This window comes from Lepidothrix coronata, unplaced genomic scaffold (genome assembly GCF_001604755.1).
Source record: "Lepidothrix coronata isolate B3197 unplaced genomic scaffold, Lepidothrix_coronata-1.0 Scaffold2, whole genome shotgun sequence".
Classification (NCBI taxonomy): Eukaryota; Metazoa; Chordata; class Aves; order Passeriformes; family Pipridae; genus Lepidothrix; species Lepidothrix coronata.
This window is the reverse complement of record NW_016690182.1, coordinates 8691879-8713080: the sequence shown is the minus strand read 5'-3', so window position 1 is coordinate 8713080 and position 21202 is coordinate 8691879.

Here is a 21202-nt window from a genome sequence, read left to right as displayed (position 1 = left end):
CCCCTCTCTCTCTTCAATACCCTGAACTGGAAGAGGCTGGATAAGGAAAGACACCTGATAAAATAAATTTAACGAAGGTGTGGCAAAGAAAAATCTCCCCAAGAGCCTTGGTGCACACAAGTGCTCAGGGAATAGAACAGACTTGTCAGAAGGAATTTCTTGGAAAATCAATGATAATTTATTTTGGTTTTCCATTTCATTTGCAAGCTGCAGTGTCTAGTTTTCATAATGACTCTTTATAGCCAGCAACCTGAAAGGTACTACTCACTTTTCAAACAAAAGAAATCCCAAAGGTGTCTAAAATTAGAATTATATTTTAATACATCCTTTCTTGACTTCTTCCTGCATGAACTTCTACACAGAGTTGGAAATGATAACAACTACAACTTGGAGGAGCACAACACCTTCCCTGGAGCCAAATAACACAGCAGTGCTGCATAAGAAATAAAAAGGTAGTACTGCCTGCAATTCCCTCACCTTATTTAGCTCCACTCCAATTGATTTATAACACAGAATATTATGCACAGCCCAGTGTTTTGATGGTTCATCACTTCAAAATATTACAATTACTACAGTATACTGTAGTAATATTAGCAATATCTCCACTGCTGCAAATTCTGTGTTGGGGAGATCAATAGGAAAGACTGAATTGCTCCACAGGAACAAGCTTATCTTCATTCTACTGCAGCTGATTGTTCAGTACAAACTGGTGATGTTATTTTTACAGCATTTCTGGTTTTCAGGAAGCAGGTATTAACAGTAAAGAACAATAATGCAGTTGGTCAAAATTATATTCAAAAATGCTCAACATTAAGGAAGTTACCAGGCAAGTAGATCATATTTTCTCTATCAAGTAGTATAACCTCTGACTTAACAGCTTTAAGACAATTGTGCTTCCTAATCAGCCACTGTATCCCTCAGTCTTCTTCCTGCAGTTGCTGAAATCATTAGTCAGGGAATTGTTGAGGAAGCCATGGAAACTCACACTAACAGCAGGGAATAAAAGTCTTTAATGGTGATAACTCACACTAAAAATGACAATTCATGGCTTTTTACAGCATGTAATATAATTTATGGCATGTTACACACTGATATATATGCCTAATGAGTGTTGTAGAAAGTCATAAATCATCAGTATTTCCAACTTCCCATTAAGACCTCATTTATTACACTGTTCCAGAACTATGTTCTCATGATAACCACACCCTTGTCTTGCTTTATTAAAACATAGATAAAAGATAGAAAAGGTAGATGTAGCAGTGACCTCATGCAGTATTAAAGAAAAAAAACACACTTCATCTAATACAGCAGAATAAAAAACCCAATAAATCTTGGCTGAGAAATGCACTTCCCTGAATTTATTTATTTTATTAGCAGCTGGGCGGAAAACACAAAGAAGCATTTTATCACATTTACCCTCTGCAACGTAATATCTCATTTAAAAAGGTAATATAAAAGGGGCAAAAAAAAAAAAAAAAAAGACAGGAAGCCAGTCTCCAGAGCAACACAGTTCCCTCCACTGATGACTATCATCATACTTAATCCTGTGTTATGGGTTAGTGTAGCTGTAAAAGCAGAATCCAGAGCTGAAGAATCAGTAGCCAATCTTAAATAACTACATTTCCCTAAAAATAAGGCTTAATATTAAAAAAATAGTTAGAAAAATACAGAGCATTCTGATGATACGAAACACTGAGCATTAAAGGAAAATTAAAAAAAAAATAAATCCATAAGAAAGAAAAAAACCAGGACAAGCATGGTAAGTCTGAATATCAGTGTGGGGTTTGCCTGGGACTTTTGCTTCAGGTATTAGTCTCTAAGTCTCTGCTTAAGCATTTGTATAGCTCAGACCAAAATCAAGTGATATTTCAAAAGTTTCAGATGAGAGGTTGCAAGTGATGCCCAGTGTTTTATTAAAGAATGTTCTTTTAAAAAGAGTCTCAGGGATGGGCCAAAATTCCTGGTCAAACTGAAAGCACTGAGAACTGTTAACAAGCTGTAGATCAATCTAACTGGATGAAAATGCAAAGACCTTTAGAACCTGCCTTTTTTTTTTTTTTTAAAGGCAGTTCTTATGGAACACAGAGACAAAAATGCATTTATCCATAAACTTAAGTGCAATGAAAATTGTTGAGACTGTGCTAACCACAAAACAAACATATCTGGTTTATGTTTTAGCCTAAAATATTTAATTAAGCATTGCAACAGCTCCACAAAAACAGTACTGTTATTCAAAAGTATTTATTATATTTGTGGCAGTCTCAAGAAACACAGTTTACAGGTCTCCCTGCAGAAGTCACCCATCTTCCAACAAAGAATAATGTTTCCCTGAAAGACAGACACCACATAGAACTGGAAGCACAGCCCACAGATTTTTTGTTAAGATCATCTCAGAAGTGGAAACTAAATCAGGCAACTTCTTTCAGCTTCCTGTTGCAACAAGTACATCACATAAACTTCTCACATAACCAAACATAACAAAAAGTATAGAGCAATTCAGGTTGGAAGGACCATATTGACTTCACCTAGTCCCAACTCAACCCCATAAGAGGGATAATTTCAAGAAGGGTCACTTATATGCTCTTTATTCTTCCAAGAACCCCCTCTTCAAGCAGAGACAGGATAAAAAAACCATTAGCCATAAAACAAATTATGTGCCCATAACAGCTTTTCAGCTGGAACACTATGTATGAAAAAAGAATAGGTTATTTCTCAGTCTTTTCTCAATGCTGCAACAGAAATAGGTGATTTTTGGAGACAGAATGAAAAGCAGACTCCTAGAGTCCACCAATTTGCATTATGCTCACAACTCTTCAGGGTAAACCCTGACTTAAACAACAAGCAATTCAGCAGCTTCCAGATCTTTATTTTGTTGAGAAATTTTTTGTGTAGCCCTTGAAGCACTTTTACCAGTACTGCTCCTGTGACCATCACATGGGACACTTTAGCTTGGAGCTGGGTCCATTCCCCAGCCCAGCTCTGCCGCTCGAAGGTAGCCCTTGAGCCCTGGAATTCCACAACATCTACAAGGCAACGCCACAGTTGTTTCCTACCTCATCACCACAGGAAACTTCTCTCACCAACTTGTTCTGTCTCTGGAGTTCCCACTTCTAAACAGTTGAGCCCCTTCTGCATTTGCACCCTCTTGCCCACCACGCCAGCTCATTCCTTGATCACAAATTACCACAACTGAGCAACTGCAAATCAAATTTCCCCTTCAGTTTTTACCAGAACCCTTAAAACCACAGCACCCTTAAAACTGACTGTAGCCACACCCCAGGCTTTACCCAGGTGAAAGTACTTGTCTTGAAACTCAACTGGCAATGATTTCTCTTAAAAATACAGCAATTATCTCACATTTTCATTTGCTAACAAGATCTAGAAAGTTTAATTGCCAGTTTTCAGGGGAAAAGGTCAAAAATGGTTAGAGCTACAAGCAAAACACAGTATTCCATCTACAGCACACCCTTAGCAGAGAAACACTTAGAAATCTTGCATATCTCCAAAGTACAGGATTGAAGCCCTCAAGCACTTCAGCCTGTTCAGCAATGATAAAGGTTTGAGCTTTTGCTGACACCTTAAAAACAATTATCCCTCACAAAAATTCCATTCTGTGTAAAGCCACAGATATTACTGATCCCACAGTCTGAAAAGCCTCTTAACTTCTCTTTACACAATTGCAGCAACTACAACACTACACTAAGAGCCAGAAACAACATCTGTTAAGTTGCAATTCTTCCCAACATTTTCAATGCTTTAATGATTTTATGTGGTTTTGTTTTCTATCAAAGGTTCAGTCTCTGTCACTTCAAAGTACAAAAGAGCAGTTGCTGCTTTTAGTAAGAGCTGTTTAACTACCATCAAGACAGTTGGGATGAGAAAGCAAAACCAGGAACAACCAAGCCTCCAGTAAAGAAATTTAAAATTAATGTATGTTAATTGTATAGGACAATCCCTGCCTTAAGCAATACATGAAAAATATCGAAAAACTTGAGGAAATTACCATCTATCTAAGATCAGCTATTTAGGTCTGAAAAAGAACAAGAACTCATGTCTCCCAATAATCACAGTTTGATTACTTAGACCAAAGAAATCTAATAATAAAACCTTGGGAGATGCAAACAAATCTAAAGAAGAATCACTTATTTGCTCTTTATTCTTCTTCAACCAGTAAAGGTGAGTTTCCCACACACACGTATACACACACCTTAATTTCTTCCATATTCTAGGTTTTGGCTATTAAAATAAGAGATTGCATTGAATAGATGTGCACTCATTAAACACTTAAAAATATTAACCACATTAGTGTTAAGTGCAGTCTACTGCAAGGTAGCACTTGTGGCCAAAGCCCCTTTTTTCTAATAAGTTTGGGAGATTTACACCATGTAAAAGTAAACTAATGAACACAATTCAAATAGGGCTTTAACTCATTCAGTAACACCATGCTGTAAGTCCTCAAAACAGTTAAATGCAAAAGACTGGAAAATTAGCATTTGGTCTTCTCAATTCCTTCAAGTATTTATAATGTATCAGAAAGAAGAAAGCTGGAGGGACATTCTTGAATTGTACTTAAAAACAGCATTTTAGGTATTAGGAATGAGTCAGCATTCAGTAGGAAGATTTTAGGGTACCAGACCAATCTCAAGCCCACTGTGTATTTTCATATTTATAATCTAAATACTGAGAGAATGGATCCTTCTGGTGATGGATGAGCTGTGGTAGATGGAATGAAGAGAAAGTAGAGAAGCACACATTTCTGCAGCAAACATACACTGCCTGCAACATCCTAATCAATCTGTGAAAGAAATAGAGTGGTGATGAGAACAAGCAGATTTTTTAAATTACAATTACAATATCCCAAATGGAAGGAAAGAAAAAAATTATGTCACTCTCAATCCATTTAAAACTTCACTCCCTTGGAACTTAGTAGTTCTGAAGGAAAAAAAAAGTCATTGCTGGAACTTTGGCTTCTGCAAAAGTCATTAAAATTAATGAGAAGATTTGATATTTATTTGCAAGAAAAAAAAACAAGTATATTTTTTCTGCATGAGAAAAATCTCCAGTCTCCCAGGAACAGAGTTAAGAAATAAGCTATCAGGTATTGAAAGCCTCTGAATCAAATTCCAGCTTCAAATCCTCACTGAATTTTCCCCAGCTATTGTTGTGAGTTACGTATTTACATTGTATAATAAAAGTTGTTTTTCAGCACAGTAAACTTTATTTATCCCATTTCTTCTGTCTAACAAAATATACTTTAGCTCCACACTGCAGCATGTAGCTTTCAAATATAAAGGATGTGGGTCTGGTAAAGCTAGAAATTGATTGTTAGTTTTCTCTGACCAGTTGCCATTTCAGCTGGCAGGTCCCCCTGATCCTGCCATCCTGCAGTATTTAGCATTTTTTATTACGTGCAAATATGCTGAATATTTCTGTAGTACGTAGTTCACAAGTGCAACTTGCTTGATACAAATCAAAACCAACATACATTCAATCCTTTCACCTTTACAGTCAAAGAGCAAGATTTGGTCTGTTCCCAGTGTGCATTTATAGAAAAACATACCAGCAGTTCTGAGAAGATCAAAGGGTAACAGCCCACCTCTGTTTTAGCACCCACCAGGTTTACATTCCAACAGAGAAATTATTTTTTTTCTCCTTTGATCCTGTGCAGCTAACAGGACACTTAACCTGCAAGAGGGAGAGCCGTGACTTTTGCAGCAGAGCAGAGGTGCTGCCTTTCCAGATGTGAAGAGTCAGTTCACATCAAAACATACTGCAGCTGATCTGCTCCAGACTTCATCAGCAAACAACAGGCAGCATAACTTTGTGCTGGGGAACACTTACCCTGTTAAACTCTTAAGAACCACAGTTTAGGATTTGCATTTTAAGAGATGGAGAATAAATTTCACTGAGGTCAAGAGAGATGGGGTTGTTCAGCCTGGAGAGGAGAAGGCTCTAGGGAGACCTTTGAGGCCCTTGCAGTGCCTAAAGGGACTATAAGAAATTTTGACCATTAAAATGTTCTCCAGGCTGATGTCTAAACTGCACCATGAGACTCATGCAGTTTATGACACTCAGAAGACACATTTTCTGATCTGTTTTTTGTAAACTACCTCTCTACAGCAGGCAAACTGTTACAAATATGCAAAAGTATTCTGGAGTTTTAACAATTTCAGAATTAATCAGGAGCACTCCCTGTATCACAGCAGAGAATTCCTGTTGTCTTTACAGAGAGCAGGATGAGAGTTGACATTATTAATTGATAAGACCAATTACATGCACTGCTTGTCAGCTGGTATTATAGCTGCTGACAAAAGGGAAGTAACTGTGGTATTTAAATGGGGATCTACACTTTACATCCTTTGGGTTCTAAACCTGATTCTGACCTTAACACAGCTTGAAATGACTCCAGGTGCCCTCGCTGTACACTTAGAAAAGTGGCAATTTTGCTTGGTCAACCTGCTAAGTCCAAAAGAAGTTGAAAGAAGAGCAGTTGCTTTTCTGGGGAAGTCTCTGGGAACCTCAACAAGCCTGTGGTTTGTACTTCACAATAGGATAGTGTCGTGCAGAACAGATTTAAGTGAAAAAAAAAACTAATACAAATAAAAGCAAAATTGGAAAAAAATATATATTTTTAGACCATTGGGCTGATGTGTTGGTTGGTTGGGTTTTGTGCCCTAACAAGTTCTCAAAACTGGAATTAAGAGTGTTCATTCTACACAGTTAACTTTGAGCACCCTTCATGATCTTGACTAGTCATTATCAAATGGAAAAATTGCAAGGGACAGAAAACTCTGCTATGAAACTGCCATTTCTTTCACAGGTAGCCATCAGAGATCAAATATATCCAAAAAATTTAATACAAAGGTCCTTTTCAACTCTTCTTGGAAGTTAACTAATGCCTATATGAACTTCCTACAGCTCACAGGTACTACCCAAAATTTGGGCCATGATTAAATCTGAAAGAAACTGTTCCACATAAAGCTGAATATACAGTGAAACACATTCTCGAACTAAGCTGCTGTTAAATCCTTGTTACCTTATCAGGTTACCTTATCAGGTAATTCAACCAATATAAACTGCAATAATTATTATTATATAGTTTGGCTGTTACCCAACTAAAGGCTAGATATTATCTTGGTTCTCAATGGCCTTCATGTAAACTGGTTTTGGTGCTCTGAAGAGCTGTCATAGCTTTCACCTCTCAGCCTGTGGCCAAAATACGTTGGCCTTGCCAAAATATATGTGTTGGTCCTGCTCAGCACAGCAGCTACATGGATTTGGGTTTTTTTAAAAGCAAAACAGACAGAGCAGCAAATTGCTCTGAAAGAATTAATTTTGTTACAAAAAAAAAGTTGAACGTTTCACATCATGTTCAGAGATTATACTGCTTTCATTATCTTGCCTCTATAGCCTGCAGTGTAATACAATACACATGTAATACACCTCAAAGTTATCAGAATGAAATAAACACCAGCTTCAGAAAAACATGATCCAAATTCTTAGAGCTTAGTAGAAATAAAGGAAATAGCAAAGGTCAATGAGATTTGTAAAACAGGACAGTATCTTAACAGACTAATTGCATTTATTAGCTGTTATTTTTGCGAGCGAAACATTCCCAGCTTCTCACATGGAAGAAATACTGTTTATGATCTCAATCAGAAAAGAAGCTGCCAGTCACACTCAGCAATTAAAATTATTTTTTTTTTCCTTTGTGAATACTTCCATAGCAGCACTTTACCTCGTCCTCTTTATTACCCTAGTGCCCGGCTCAAAGTCAATGGTTTATTTCTTGCTGCTTGGAATGTTACATTTCTAAGTGGTGTGTGAGTTAAAAGACAGTCCCTCTCCAGAGTGAAGCCAGATCTGTAGTTAAGAGCACCCTGGAACAGATGGAGAGGAGTTTTACTGACGCAGTGCTGGATCTTCACGAGGTAGCCCACAGGAAACATCACTTTTGAACATGGCCATTTGGAGAGTGAACCCTGCTGATAAACACAGAGCAGATATAATTATGTGCACCAGTAACACTCTGTAGTAGCAACAGGGACTTGACTTAATGGTGCTCGGAGAGTCAGATGAGTGTGCTGCTGATGCCCTGGGTACCAAGAAAAGAATAATCAGCATTTAACTGAGCTCGTAAAATTCACTCTGAGCTAGGACTTTTCTGTTCTAGGGAAAAGAGGATAAAATACAGACAGATTTAATAGTATTAATTAATATTTATTTTTCCATTCTTCATACACTATGTAATATATATCTATATCTTTAAACACTGTGACACAGACTTTAATAATAACTGGGAAATCTGACTTCACATCTTTCAGTAAGAAGGATATACCAGAACTAAGCCTAAGAAAGATTTTTCAGAGGTAATGAGTATATTTGAGAGGTCCACAAATGCAATTCACCTTGATATAACCAAGAATTCTCTGCCTTTAAAAATATAACTCTAAGCCCAGAGAATATGTACTTATAATGACTTAAACTTTATATTTTTAGGATTCTTGCTGCAAAGTCACTTTTGAAGAAAGATGCAGCATTCCTTAAAACCAGAGGCAAGAATATTATCATCATAATTTATGGGTCCTAAATTCTTCATCCCTTAGTCACATTTAGTTTGCAGTAAAGCCTCACCATCTCAATGAACCTAAGGGACTGTACAACCCCATAATTTTACTATACAACTATACTAGCCCCATAATTTTAACTGTGTTAATTAAATGTAGTCCTGAATAACTGAGAAGGGGAAAAAAAACATGTAACTGGGATAGGGGTAAGGGGTGTTAGTTGTTTTTTTAAAAAAGGCAGAGCACATGAAACACTGTTCTTGTATGCCAAGCATTACGTCTGTACTCTCAGACCCTATTTAGCCTATTTGCAAGAAAATAAAGTTATACAGGACATGGCAGCTTCTACTGCATATGTGATGGAAAGGAATATACTTTCAGCAGTATCACTCTTAGACAGGACATTTCTAATGTCTTTACACCCTTTAGAAATGAAACACATTTGGAAAGGTCAGGTTTTGTGTAAAATTGAGAAAATAATTTACATGGAACCCTTTAATTTCAAAATCCCAGTGTAAATGAAAAATTACACAGTAAAATAGGAGTTTATTATAGTATTTGCCTGCTGAATGCTTTCAATACACACAGTTTGAGAACTGGTGACCAGCTGTCAGAAAAACTCCTCAGGATATTCAGTTTTGATACTGTTTGACCTGAACCAGCTCAGTTTTGTAAGTACCTGTTTATAAATGTTGAAACACTTGGAACTTGGGAGTAAGCTGTGTGAAATCAAACAAAGAGAGAAGCACAAAGTGGATATTAGGGGGAGAATATGTGTGATCTTGTCTAAATGCACAGTTGGAGTTAATTTCCTTGCTAGCTGAGCTATGGGGGTACTGACAGTTTACTGACACTTTACTTGGATGACTCACTAGGACAGAGAAAAGAGGAAATCTAATATAGTTTCTTGCTCAAGCAAAGATGTAGCAGACTAATAGTTTTTATAAATGGCAGGGAGAGTTTTAAACCAGCACTATTTATCGAAGAAGATTTTCTTGAAAATTTACCTGTCAATAGAATGTTGATTAGAAGATTCTTCTTGAATACTACACCAAGAGAAGATAAATGCTAAGTCAGAGTAGACCTTGTTTATGATTTTATGATGAGAAGGCAAGTAGCAGATAGAGGACTTCAGCATTTGAAACAATTTAGCTTAGGAAATGTGTCACTTCAATTAGTTTGGAAAAAGGGAATTTGAATTTAAAAGCATTGCTCAGCTGAGGATCTAACTCTTCTTCCATTTATTATAAAATGCACAGAAGGGATTTTTTTAGCATTGAGTAGTGTATTGATTAATTTCTGAAATTCATGTTTCAGACCTAACAAATTGCCTTAGTCTATGGCATCCCAAAACCACAAGTTTTCTCATGCAGTTCATCACAAACGTTGTATCAAGACAACTCTAAGTTCCTTTTATTTGTAATTAAGTTTTTCACTGAGGTGCCCAGAATAACAGTGTTGTTAGGCATCAGTGAGCCTATTCCAGACCAAACCTGGAGAAATGCAATTTAACAGAACATTAATTGAGCACCTGGAATGTAAAACAAGAGGTACACAAAGAACAAAGTAAAAAACTTTTATCTTACAAAGGAATAGTTGGAAACTCACTGAAGGCAGAGAGCTCCCATCTGTTCTAGATCTAGAGAAGTGAAGGGCATTTTCACACTATTTCCATCACAGGGTGTGACAATGCACAGAGGAATCTCTGTGGCAAAATGCTAACATACATTTTCTCTATAGGGAGAAGGAAATTAAATGCAAAGGTGTCAGGTCATGTGAAAACAAGCTTTCAGTGCTGTTTAACGATGCTCAGATGAAGTACATCACATTAAAATGAGTCATCTGTCAGGTGCAACATGTGTACTGTAACTGCGTTTTCATAAGTGCCTTTTCAAATACAAACGCATTGTAAAACAAACATCCTCTCAAAAAAAGCTGCTCCATAAAAAAAAGTAACACTGATTCAAGCTACAGGCTTGAAAATTCAATTTAAGACCCTAATGCTCAATAGGTCATGAAGGCACTAAATATTTTAATACTAACCTGGCTGGTATGATGTGATCCTTACTAAGTGGGGAAAGCACAAGTCATAAATCTTTGGCTATAAGCATATTAACAAAAAAGAAAAAGGATTTTTATTAGTGTTACATTCAACATATACTAGTTTGGTTTGTTTGTTCTGTCCTTGGAAACCAAGAGAGTTTTGTTAACTGTAGTAAATGCTGCATTTTGCAATGATCCCAAAACAGAAGTTTCCTCATACTCATTCCACTAAAGACCCAGCTTATGTCATAAGTTTAAATACACAAAAAGTTGAGGGCAGAATTATTTCTGGAAAAACCAAAGGAAACAGAACCGTAGAAGGTGCTCTCAACAAGAGCTGGTGCTGCTGACATTCTCTTCTTCTTTTTTTTTTTATGATCAGTGCAAGTGTGGCTCCTCAAATCCAACAGAAAAATTGAGATCATCACAGCACTAGCAGATTTGCACTTTCTAAACTGCTAGCACTAACTTTGGGAATGTATGAGCAAACACAATTTCTTTCGTGTTCAGTTGTAGAAAGAGTAGGTTATTTATGTTTTCAGAATGCAGTTATAAAACTGTAGATGTTTACTGTGACTAAACTGGTGTTATGAAGTGTTTAGCTCACTCCCCCACCATCTCCACACTAGCAAACTGGCTTCTATCAGTGTTCTTGAATTACAAATAATTTGCAAATCATTCTTGAGGTAGTGCTATGTCCTCAGAAAACATGTAAATCCTGAGGAAGCCTGGCCATGGAACAGCCTGTGATTGTTGCTTATGTTCCACTAATGGAAGTGCAAGTGGATACACAGGCATGGATTCAGGTCTACTTTACATTCTCTTCAAAGCACTTAATCCTCCTCTTTTTGCATGTAGTTTCAAATTTCTCTGTCTAACAGTATGATATGTACCATTCAAAAAAAGCCATTAATCTGGCTTTGCTACTGCTGGCTACTCAAGCAGTTGAAGTTCAAAGTGCAAATTCAGATGCAATTTCGATTTCTGAAACTCAAGGGGAGAAGTTCTTTTATATTCTTTTGTTTTGATGTTTCTTGTTCAATAAGAACTTTTAAAATGTCAGGAAGATTTAATGAATGAAAGGAAATCTCCGTAAATAAGTCAGCCAGCTGTTCTATCCAGCTGGTTAAAATGATTGACCCAAGTGTAACCAGTCACATCATTTCTCTCATCATTTTTCCAATCAATTCCACAACAGACACCAGGAGAGGCCTCAATATTACTTGAGGGAGACTGGCTCTGCCAATGTTCTACCTTTTTGTAAAAAGACTCTGCTTTTTTATAAAAAGAACCAGTAGAGTTACAGATAATGATGAAAAAATTAGAGCAGAAAGCAAAATTCATACTTTCTGAGACAGCACAGTCTCTGGCACCAGTTGGAACAATCTACAGAAATACTGACTGAAATGATCTGAAGAAGAGTTTCTAAAGCAGAGTTTACAGGGTTTTTTACATAATCATCATATAAAGCAATCAAGGAAGGCTTTCAGAATAATTACACCATGGAAATGGAGCACTCAAGTTTTAAGACTTGAACATAAAGGGCATCAGATTATTCTAAAGACACACTTGGGCTACAAATCAAATCTAGTGAAAACGCAGTAGACTGGTTATGCATGGTCTGAGGTCAATGTCAGCCTATAAACCAATAGAGAAGATCTGAGGTTAGAGCCAGAAGAGCTTTCAAGCAGATTTGGCATTTCTGGTGTTGACTAATACAATAGGACTACCAATAGGCCAATAGAACTTGCATCTAGTTTATTGACAACAGCTTAAAATATCATGGCAAACCCAGTGTTTACAGCAGAAGCTTGATGAAACTTTGATTTCAAATTAAAGTGAAAAGATAGCAATTTTCAAGGAAGTCTGAGCTGTAATAATGCTTTTCCCTCAGGCAAATGACCTAGACAATTACTGAAAAGGGGTATTAGCAAGAGCAACTGAAGAAGCACAGATGATTGGAATGAAAAATGAAGGTATTTTCTTGTCCTACCAAATGTTACCAGAATCATGTACAAGAGTTCACTGAAGTGAATTGCTTGTCACAAGTCAGATAAGGATCCAAGTGTCAGAAAGCAGATGACAAACACAGGTGATTGAATGGTGGGAAGATAATGGAATAAAATCACGGGCAGAAAGGTGTGTAAAATCACATGATACTACATTATGTTCAGAAACTAACTGAGAATGTGCATTGTTTCCCCCTACTCTCCTATACTCTTTCTACACCATAGCAGCTGAAAAATCCAACAAATTAAGAATCAGAAAATAACTATCCATTCTATTCTATATAAAAAAGGAAATTCATGTCAAACCCTATCCAGGATGGAGGCTACAGGATAAGATGTGCCTTATACAATTTAAAGCTTAAAAAACCAAGGATGAACAGAGTAGACTACCTATAGAAAATCATATAAAAGCAATTTCTCATAGTTCAAATTATGGTTTAGGCATTTAATGAAGTAGAGAGGCTGAGCACTAACTCTGAGGATGCTTTAAGTGTGGTACTGTAAGGCACTAATATGTGTATGCTACTAATGTATAAGATTGTTACATAACTAACTGGATTGTAACTAATAATATCCAGTAACACCATTTACTTAGGTGGAGTGTATTATAGTTACTGTCTTGCTTTTTCAATAAAGCTTATTTCATTTCCTTGAATAAATACAGACAAACCTAACTGTACAGTTTCACAAAGATGTGGTGATTCTTTTTGGTAAAGACACAGTGCCAATTTTTCACCCAGGACTTGCAGCATTCTTCCTCTGGCAAGCTGCAGAGGACAGAAATGATGTTTTACTCTCCTGTTTAAAATGTCACAGGAATGATGAAAAAGGGAACTATGTGCTGAGGTAGTTCTTTAATACTAGTAATGGAATCTAATATAAATATACATATACACAGCTCCTTTTAATTACACAGAAATAAACTGGGGAGGGAAGGAAAGTGATTTCTCAGCTGCTCTTCAGTATCCTGCTGAATTCCTTTTCTCTGAGTTGATCTAAATTCAAAATTCAAGGCTGGTTTTCCTTAACATTCAATAATTACTGGATTTGGAAGTTTGTGGTATTGAAAGAACCAAGGTTTGGATTTGTATCACCTATGATTGATGGAAAACTTACAGGAAGAGGAATTTAATCTTGATTTGTCATCTCAGTGCACGACTGAATGCAACTTTACTGCTGTCATCTGAAAAGTTAGGTAACGTTTCAACCTCAGTATTTATAAAATACTCATAGTATATAATACTAACCCCAACTTTTTGAGAATATAATGCAAAAACATACTTTCATCAAGCAGTTTCATACAAAAATAGGTTATTAGCAGATTTATAATAAAAATATTTTATTGGAATTGAGAATTAAAACAATACTCCACAGATTTACTTATTCATTTTAAAGAGTATTCTTATTAAAAATTTTTCCCTAAAGAAGATAACTCATAAGGAAAAGGATAGCATTTGCTTTCTTTTATTATTAGGCACAATTTCTTTAACACAAGTCATTTCAGATGTTGTGAAAGCCAAATGGTTCTTCCGAAGTACTTTGTTCTATGCACATTATGCCTTTAGTATAATGGAGTTAAAGAACTTTTATTGCACCATTTACTTGCAAATCATTCAATTTTACCCTTGTCAAAGGCTAGTAAAAAATCTAGATTATTCTACACGTTTTTTTTAAGCTGACTATGTTCAGGAGAGTTGACAGGTATTCAAGATGAGGTTGAGTCTAACACTGAGTATTCTACCTTTTGAAATAACAATTTGCTAAATAGTCACAGAAGCTCTTTACAGAGCAGAGGAAGTGTCAACATGGGTGCAGATTTAAGCTCAGTGACTCTAGTGAAAAGTTGTCTGACAAAGTTGACAAGGAAAGCCTCTAAGCAAGAATTTTGCTGATGGCACTGAATGCTAATGAAAGTAAAAATTAAAAATAAGGATTTTACTACTCATTTCACTAAAATAATGCAGAAGTGAAAAAAGAATCTTTAATGAAAACATTCCAACAAAGGATATTCTGAGGGTATGGCTCCATGTGTTTGTTAGATATAGGTATAGAAACTTCAATATATTGAAACTATTTAAAAATAAAGGACATACTATTCATAGGATTTAGTTTCCATGCTGTGCTTTATCTCTGGCTCCTTTTGTTACTTTCAGTAACTAAAGAAAATGCTGCTAGTTCTGAACTATAATTGCATTTTTCATACAGCCACAGTAGACATACTTTTAAAGATAAATTTCATAACTAAAGAATGTGTGTTTGGGAATTCTTATTTGTTCTTCTTCCTCTATTATATCGTATCTCTCTCTGTCTGAATGTGCTCATCTTGTGCAATTTCAAAGCCAGATTAAAAGGCCAGAAATAATAATTTTTTTTCTTTACAGCAGAACTAGGTGTGGGTCCTGTCCTCCAAATAACTACACTGCTGTCTATGAAAGCTCTGCTTACTGTACCTCCTGGTAGGACAGGTTTTGGTTGACACATGGTCCATTTAGCTCATTGCTATGCCTTGCTTGCTTTGTCAAAAGAACTTGAGATCAGATAAGAGAATATGTCCAAACTCAGCAGTCATAAACATCCCCCTAATCCCTGCAGACATTTTAAGCTTTAAGCACAATGACTCCCATCTTTCTCTAATCTATTTCTATGATCCTCTGCAGGATGTACTTGATCACATAATCATGATGTCTAACGTGTTTTACTGGAATGCTTCTATGACTTGTATTTCTTGCCTGTCAACAGGAAAAAACACAAGTTGCAAAATGCTCTAGATAATGAAAATTGAGAATAAACACTTCAGGGTAAAACAGTAAAGCAATCAAATGGGTTTCACTAGCAATTAAACCTTGTGGGAAGTTTTAAAATACAGAATTCAATTTTTAATGCTACCCACGCATAGAAGATCCATAGAAAACTGGAACATTTAATACCTGGGGCAGATCAAGATGAAATAATGGTACAGAAATGAACAGAATAATCTTATTTTCCAGGTAGAATTTTCTCCGCTGTGCAAGTTGGCATTAGCTGAACATCTGGCAAATTGCAAAGTCAAAATTATGTTATTTTGTTCCAGGACATTCTCAGCTCATGTAATTCTTTTGACAAAATAATTAAGAGGTGATATTTCCAGAATTTGGAGGAAATATTCAACCTATCTATTTGCTTAGATTTCATCTTCTTATAATCCTCCTTCAGCACAGTTCCTTGATTTTAAAAAACAAAACCAACTAACATCAAGAGAACAAGTTATAATTCTCTCTTTTCAGTTGTAATTCCTCCCTACCATAATGGTTGTAATGGGAAACCAGACTATCTGGTATTTTTTGTTATGGTGGTGTTTTGCTTTTGTACCCTGTCATCCATTTGTACAGGTACTTTCAGAATTCAAGTAGATGCAATCTCTATCTTTAAGCTCATTCTTTCACACTTAAGGTGGTTTATTACACAAAATTGTATGAGTAAATGAAGTAATTTTTTAATGCAATTTTTAATGGACCTCCCATACCAATCATATGGATGTGTATGTCCAGAGAAGCCTTGTAGAGCTTTCTGTAAAAGCTATTTAAAAGGGGTTTAATTTTTGTTTTCTTAAGAGGTTGCTACAATTGTATTCCAGTATTTTTTATATGTTCCACAAAATCACAACCTCCCATGTGCCATGTGCTCATGATTTGGTTTTGTACAATTTAAAACTTTCTGATATTTTGCTTTCCCACAGTATAACCACAGACAGGTAGTGAGGGAGCAGTTTTTACCAACCACTGAGTAGCCACAAGTGGAAAAAACATATAATGACTATTTCTCTCTGGTTTAGAGGTTCTTCAGCATTAGCAAATTTTAGAAAAGTGGTGCCGTATAGGTTTTGTTTCTGTTTCTTCCTGATTGCTGGTTCATGACCATTACCTCTTATGTACAGACCAAAACATACTTCAGGAGCACTCACTGCTGCTTGTCCTCACTGAAGCTGTCACTCACTCAAGGATTATGGTGAAAATAAGAGTTTCTGGCAATTTTGAACATATGAAAATATTCCAATCCCTTTTTCAATGCCATTTGACTGAAAGTGAAGAAAACAACAGGCTGAGGGGGTGCCAATTATAAAAATCTCTGCCCTGATTTCGACAAATGTGCACAGAACAGAGTTTACCTACTGGAAGATTTAAAAAAAAAAAATGTCTTAAGGGGCCATATCTGTGTGAGTAAGATAGCTATTATAATAATGTGTAGTTATAAAGATCAGCCTTCAAAAGCATTCCTTGTGTGGTGTCTGCAGTACACTCAGTACAACATTCAGTGTATTCTTTTTACACGCCAAGTCTTTCTTTCAGTTTGTCTTTGCCTGCTCGATGTTATCTTTGCATTCGTGAGAATCGCAATTGAAGACTGATAACACAACATGACAAAGTACTGCAAGAATTGTTGGGGCTTTTTTATTGGGATTTTTAATAATTGATGTTTCAGTTACATGAGGTTTCCACATTGAATTTGGTTTTGCCCTGAGGTGGCTGAATAAGAATTCTGAAAGTGTTTTCATAGCCTGTATTTCAGGAGATAGAGGTGTTACTAGAAGCAGCTCCCTAGAGAATGAATACATGCAGTGCATTTATTAAAAATAAATGGTATTTAAGTTAGTTAACAGTCTATACACCTGATGAATTCCTCCCTACTGCTCCTTGTAAACAGAATTCAGTCTGCTTAATGCTACTTTGTATTTGGTTGGAGATCCTTCTGTGTAGGTTTGTGCTGTTGGTGGGAAGTTTCTGTTAGATGTACGAGTGGGAAGTTGAAAAGCTCTTCTGTACAAGTGAATAACAGTATGGCCATGAAAACTGAAACATTTTGGATCAGTTTTCTGGTTTTTTTAGGGACTTGTGGTGGCATTTATCATGCAACATATTCTGCAGAGCTTGCTCTTTTGTGTAATATTTTTAATCTCAAAAAACCCAATTGAATTTTTGCACTGTTTCTTTGTCGTGTCACATATTTTGAATTAAAGTGCTTTTTAAAACCAGTAACTTTTATCTGTAATACAACCAAGGACCCGTGACAATTTATTTCTTTTGGTAACTGTGTATATTAGTGGAGTACAAAAACTGGGGACAAAGCCCTTTGTACCCCTGATAGTGGTGTGGGTTTTTTTCTTATTTTAGTTGCAGAGAGTAAAATGAATCTTGATAGCTTTCCTAGAGATTCTATAAAGTATAGAGTGGCATCTTTGAGTGATAGAGATAATTAGAAAGAATGTGACCTTTTTTTTTTAATAATAATTTGGGATGCAAATTAGAGTTTCTGACTGGCATTATACATGATTCTATTTGCACAGAGAAGCACAACAGACTTTTTGTTCTTCATGTTATGTAGATTGAAAGGTATTTCTAGTGCATCAATTGTTCTATTGTTCTGCATCATGGCAGGATTGATGTAATTATTCCTAATTTTCCTTTAACAGGTAGTGCAGCAGAAATAGGAGCGTTTCTGGAAAACCCAGCTGTCCAATTTCCTGTGGCAGCTTGGTCCACTGTTTTCTTTTCTCAAAGCATTTCTAACTAAGGTATGCAATGACAATATGCTCAAAGAAAGATCCTGACCGAACCTAAATCACTGCAAGGAATTAGTCTTATTCTCAATTTTGAACTTCTCTAACTTTTCCTGCCTCATCAGTGATAATGATCTGCTCTTTATTTGGTAATAGGAGCATAATCAAAATTTTCACAAATTTACTAGTACAGGTTTCTGCCTTTTTAAAACCCATCTAAGTCTTAGGTGAATTCAGCCATGCTTATTGTGAGTGATGACTTGGAGAACACATTTTCTTTTCATACATTTCTGGGGACTAGGGAACGCTTTTGCTTTGTGAATGGATGTGCCACCAAACTTCTTCAAGCTAAACTGAAACTTGCTGCTTTTATATCTGTGTGTGTGTTGATCCCCTGTAATGGAACTAGACTATTGAAAAATTAACTTTGCTTTCAGTTTGAAATCTTTTATCAGGATTTTGACATTATTTTCTTTCATTTCTATACGAGTAGTGCTTTTTGCTCACACACCAAGGGATCTGGAGCTTTCATCTGCCATTTCAAGGTGGTAGGGGATACTGTTACACATTTTGCTATTTAGCAATGCTGTTTTCTGAGATACAGTTCAAGTTTTGAAGAATACTGAGTAAAATCTTGCAGTAAGTGAGTAGGATTAGGGCTTTTTTGACAGGAAAAACTTTAAAAGAGGAAAAAAAGATCCCAGCTGCAGTGGGAATACGGAAAGTTTATGTCCTTTGTTCTATGCACTGAGAATTTAAAGAGAAAGGTCAAAAATCTAGAACAAAGATTCAATTTTTGTGAAGCTTCATCTCTGTAAACAGGCTGATTTGGCTTTTATGATACAATTATTAAGTGTATGAAATAAGTGCTGCTTTGGTCATCTCTGGAAGTCTTTGCAAGCCGTGCAAGGCTGAGCACTACAAATCTTTCAGTTTTTGTGTCGAATTCTGCCATGATCACAATGGCTTGAGACTCTGAGAAAAGATGAAGCCTAGCATATGTCTTTAGAATTAGTCTGCTCTCTCTGTCAAGGGACTCAGCCTTGGCAGGAGGATGCTATGGGATACATAAATCAGGGAAGTAACCTGTACGTCTCCTGATTTGGTATGCTGGAATACAGCTGTCTCTGTGGTAATATGTTCTTTAATGCTTCATTGAACCTGTTCTTAGGGAAATGAAAATGCATGTGTTTGACATGCTTCTGTAGTTGGCTGGTTGATCAAAATAGATTCTTCTTGTCCTTTTTTCTCACTCATCTTTTCATGGGCATCGTTATCCATTACTTAAAATTATTCTGAGAACAATGTCTGAAGCTCCTTTTCCAAACTTATTTGAATATGACTGTATAATCTACACAAAGCAGTGTCCTTTTGGACATGTAATAAAAAATTAATAGGGCTTCAAATTTTTTAACAGTTGGCTCCAGCTGCTGGATTTCCTCCTGTATTAAAATCACTTAAAATCTCTTTTCAGTTCTGTTCAGAAGGCAAATTATCTATGAAGGGTAGATAAAGCAAAACTGGCAGATCGAGTATTTCTGGTTGAGATGTATGGGTATTAAAATATGCAGTTCTCTGAGGCAACATATAAAACATGCATAATCTATTATCATGAGATTCCAGAAAGTACCATTCACAAAGGCTGAAATGTTTGGAAGTGATAGGAGGGAATGTGCAGTGCAGGCCTAGCATCAGATGGAAGGAATTTGACTCCTGTCAAATTAGGGTGAGAATTGTCTGTGTAGTCCAGAACAAAATGTACCTGTTACTGTCAACACTATTTGTATTGTCCTTCTTTTTTAGTTAAAAACATAATAAGAAGTTGAGCCATGTTTTGCTAAATATCACATATTACACTGTAAAATTGCTGTAGCAGAGACAATCCCTCTTCCTCTGCTTTTCTCTCCAACACAACGTGCTAGAAGGTAGGAGAGGGAAGAGCAGTTTTATTATCAATATTTTGGAGGGGAGAGGAAGGTTGAAAGATGTTAACAGAATTTGTCTGGCATTAGGTAGATGGTCTGACAGGAAAATGAATCACGTTTAAAATCTCTGCTTTCACAGTATAAGAGCAGTATTGTTCCATATTCTGCACACTTTAAAATTTTCAGTAAGACAGATGATGTTATAAGAGGAATAATTATTTAGCTCAGAATTGCACTATCCTTTTCAATAACAGTTATTTTAGAAATATTTGAAATTGTTTCATGATGATAGGATGTTGTCTCATATTTACTAACACATTACTGGTATTCTGTTAGTTAATCCATCTTTTCTAGTTGTCTGAATGTCAGAACAACTTTTAAATAGTGCTTAAGACATTACATGCTGTGAACATAGAATTCCACATGCAAATTAAACAGACACCAGGATATGTTTATGTCAGACAGTCCAGTAGTATGAGCTATGGCCCTGAATAAACCAGAAATTTGGGAATGCAGATGAGATTTGCTAAATGGGGCACCTGAGGCAGCTGATTCTTAGAAATACAAATTGGAAGGATGACTGACCAAAGCAGAAAGTCCTCTGCCTTTCTGGTTATTGTGCAATGGTTAGATTAAATACTGGGAAATCCAGGAGACTGAAAGCCCACTGCAGCCATTGGCAAAAAGTAGGTTTAAGCAGTTCATAGGTAACAAACAGGAATTACAGTCTCCCACTGACATCAGGAGAGAGAGTCAGATGGCACATTGCATGCTCATGATTTACTTCCAGTTGATGTAAACTGATATTCACCAGGAACAGGATAACAAAAGATGCTGTTTTGGTTTTATTGAGGTTTCCTAATTCTTAGATAAATAGCTTACTTGTCACAAAGGGGAAGAAGAGTTGCTTCTAATTGGGAGACATGACTGTGAGCCCATAATCACTCTACTCTTCTACCAATAAAGAGAAAACACATCACATTTTGTCAACCTTATGCCTGTTCGTTAGTGCAAATTGGAGTTCAATAAAAAAACAGATACACAATTTTATTTGATTTTCTGAATTTCTCTGCCAGTGAAGGAGTAACTGCCATCACTGTAACTAAGTGCTCAGGTGATGAGGTT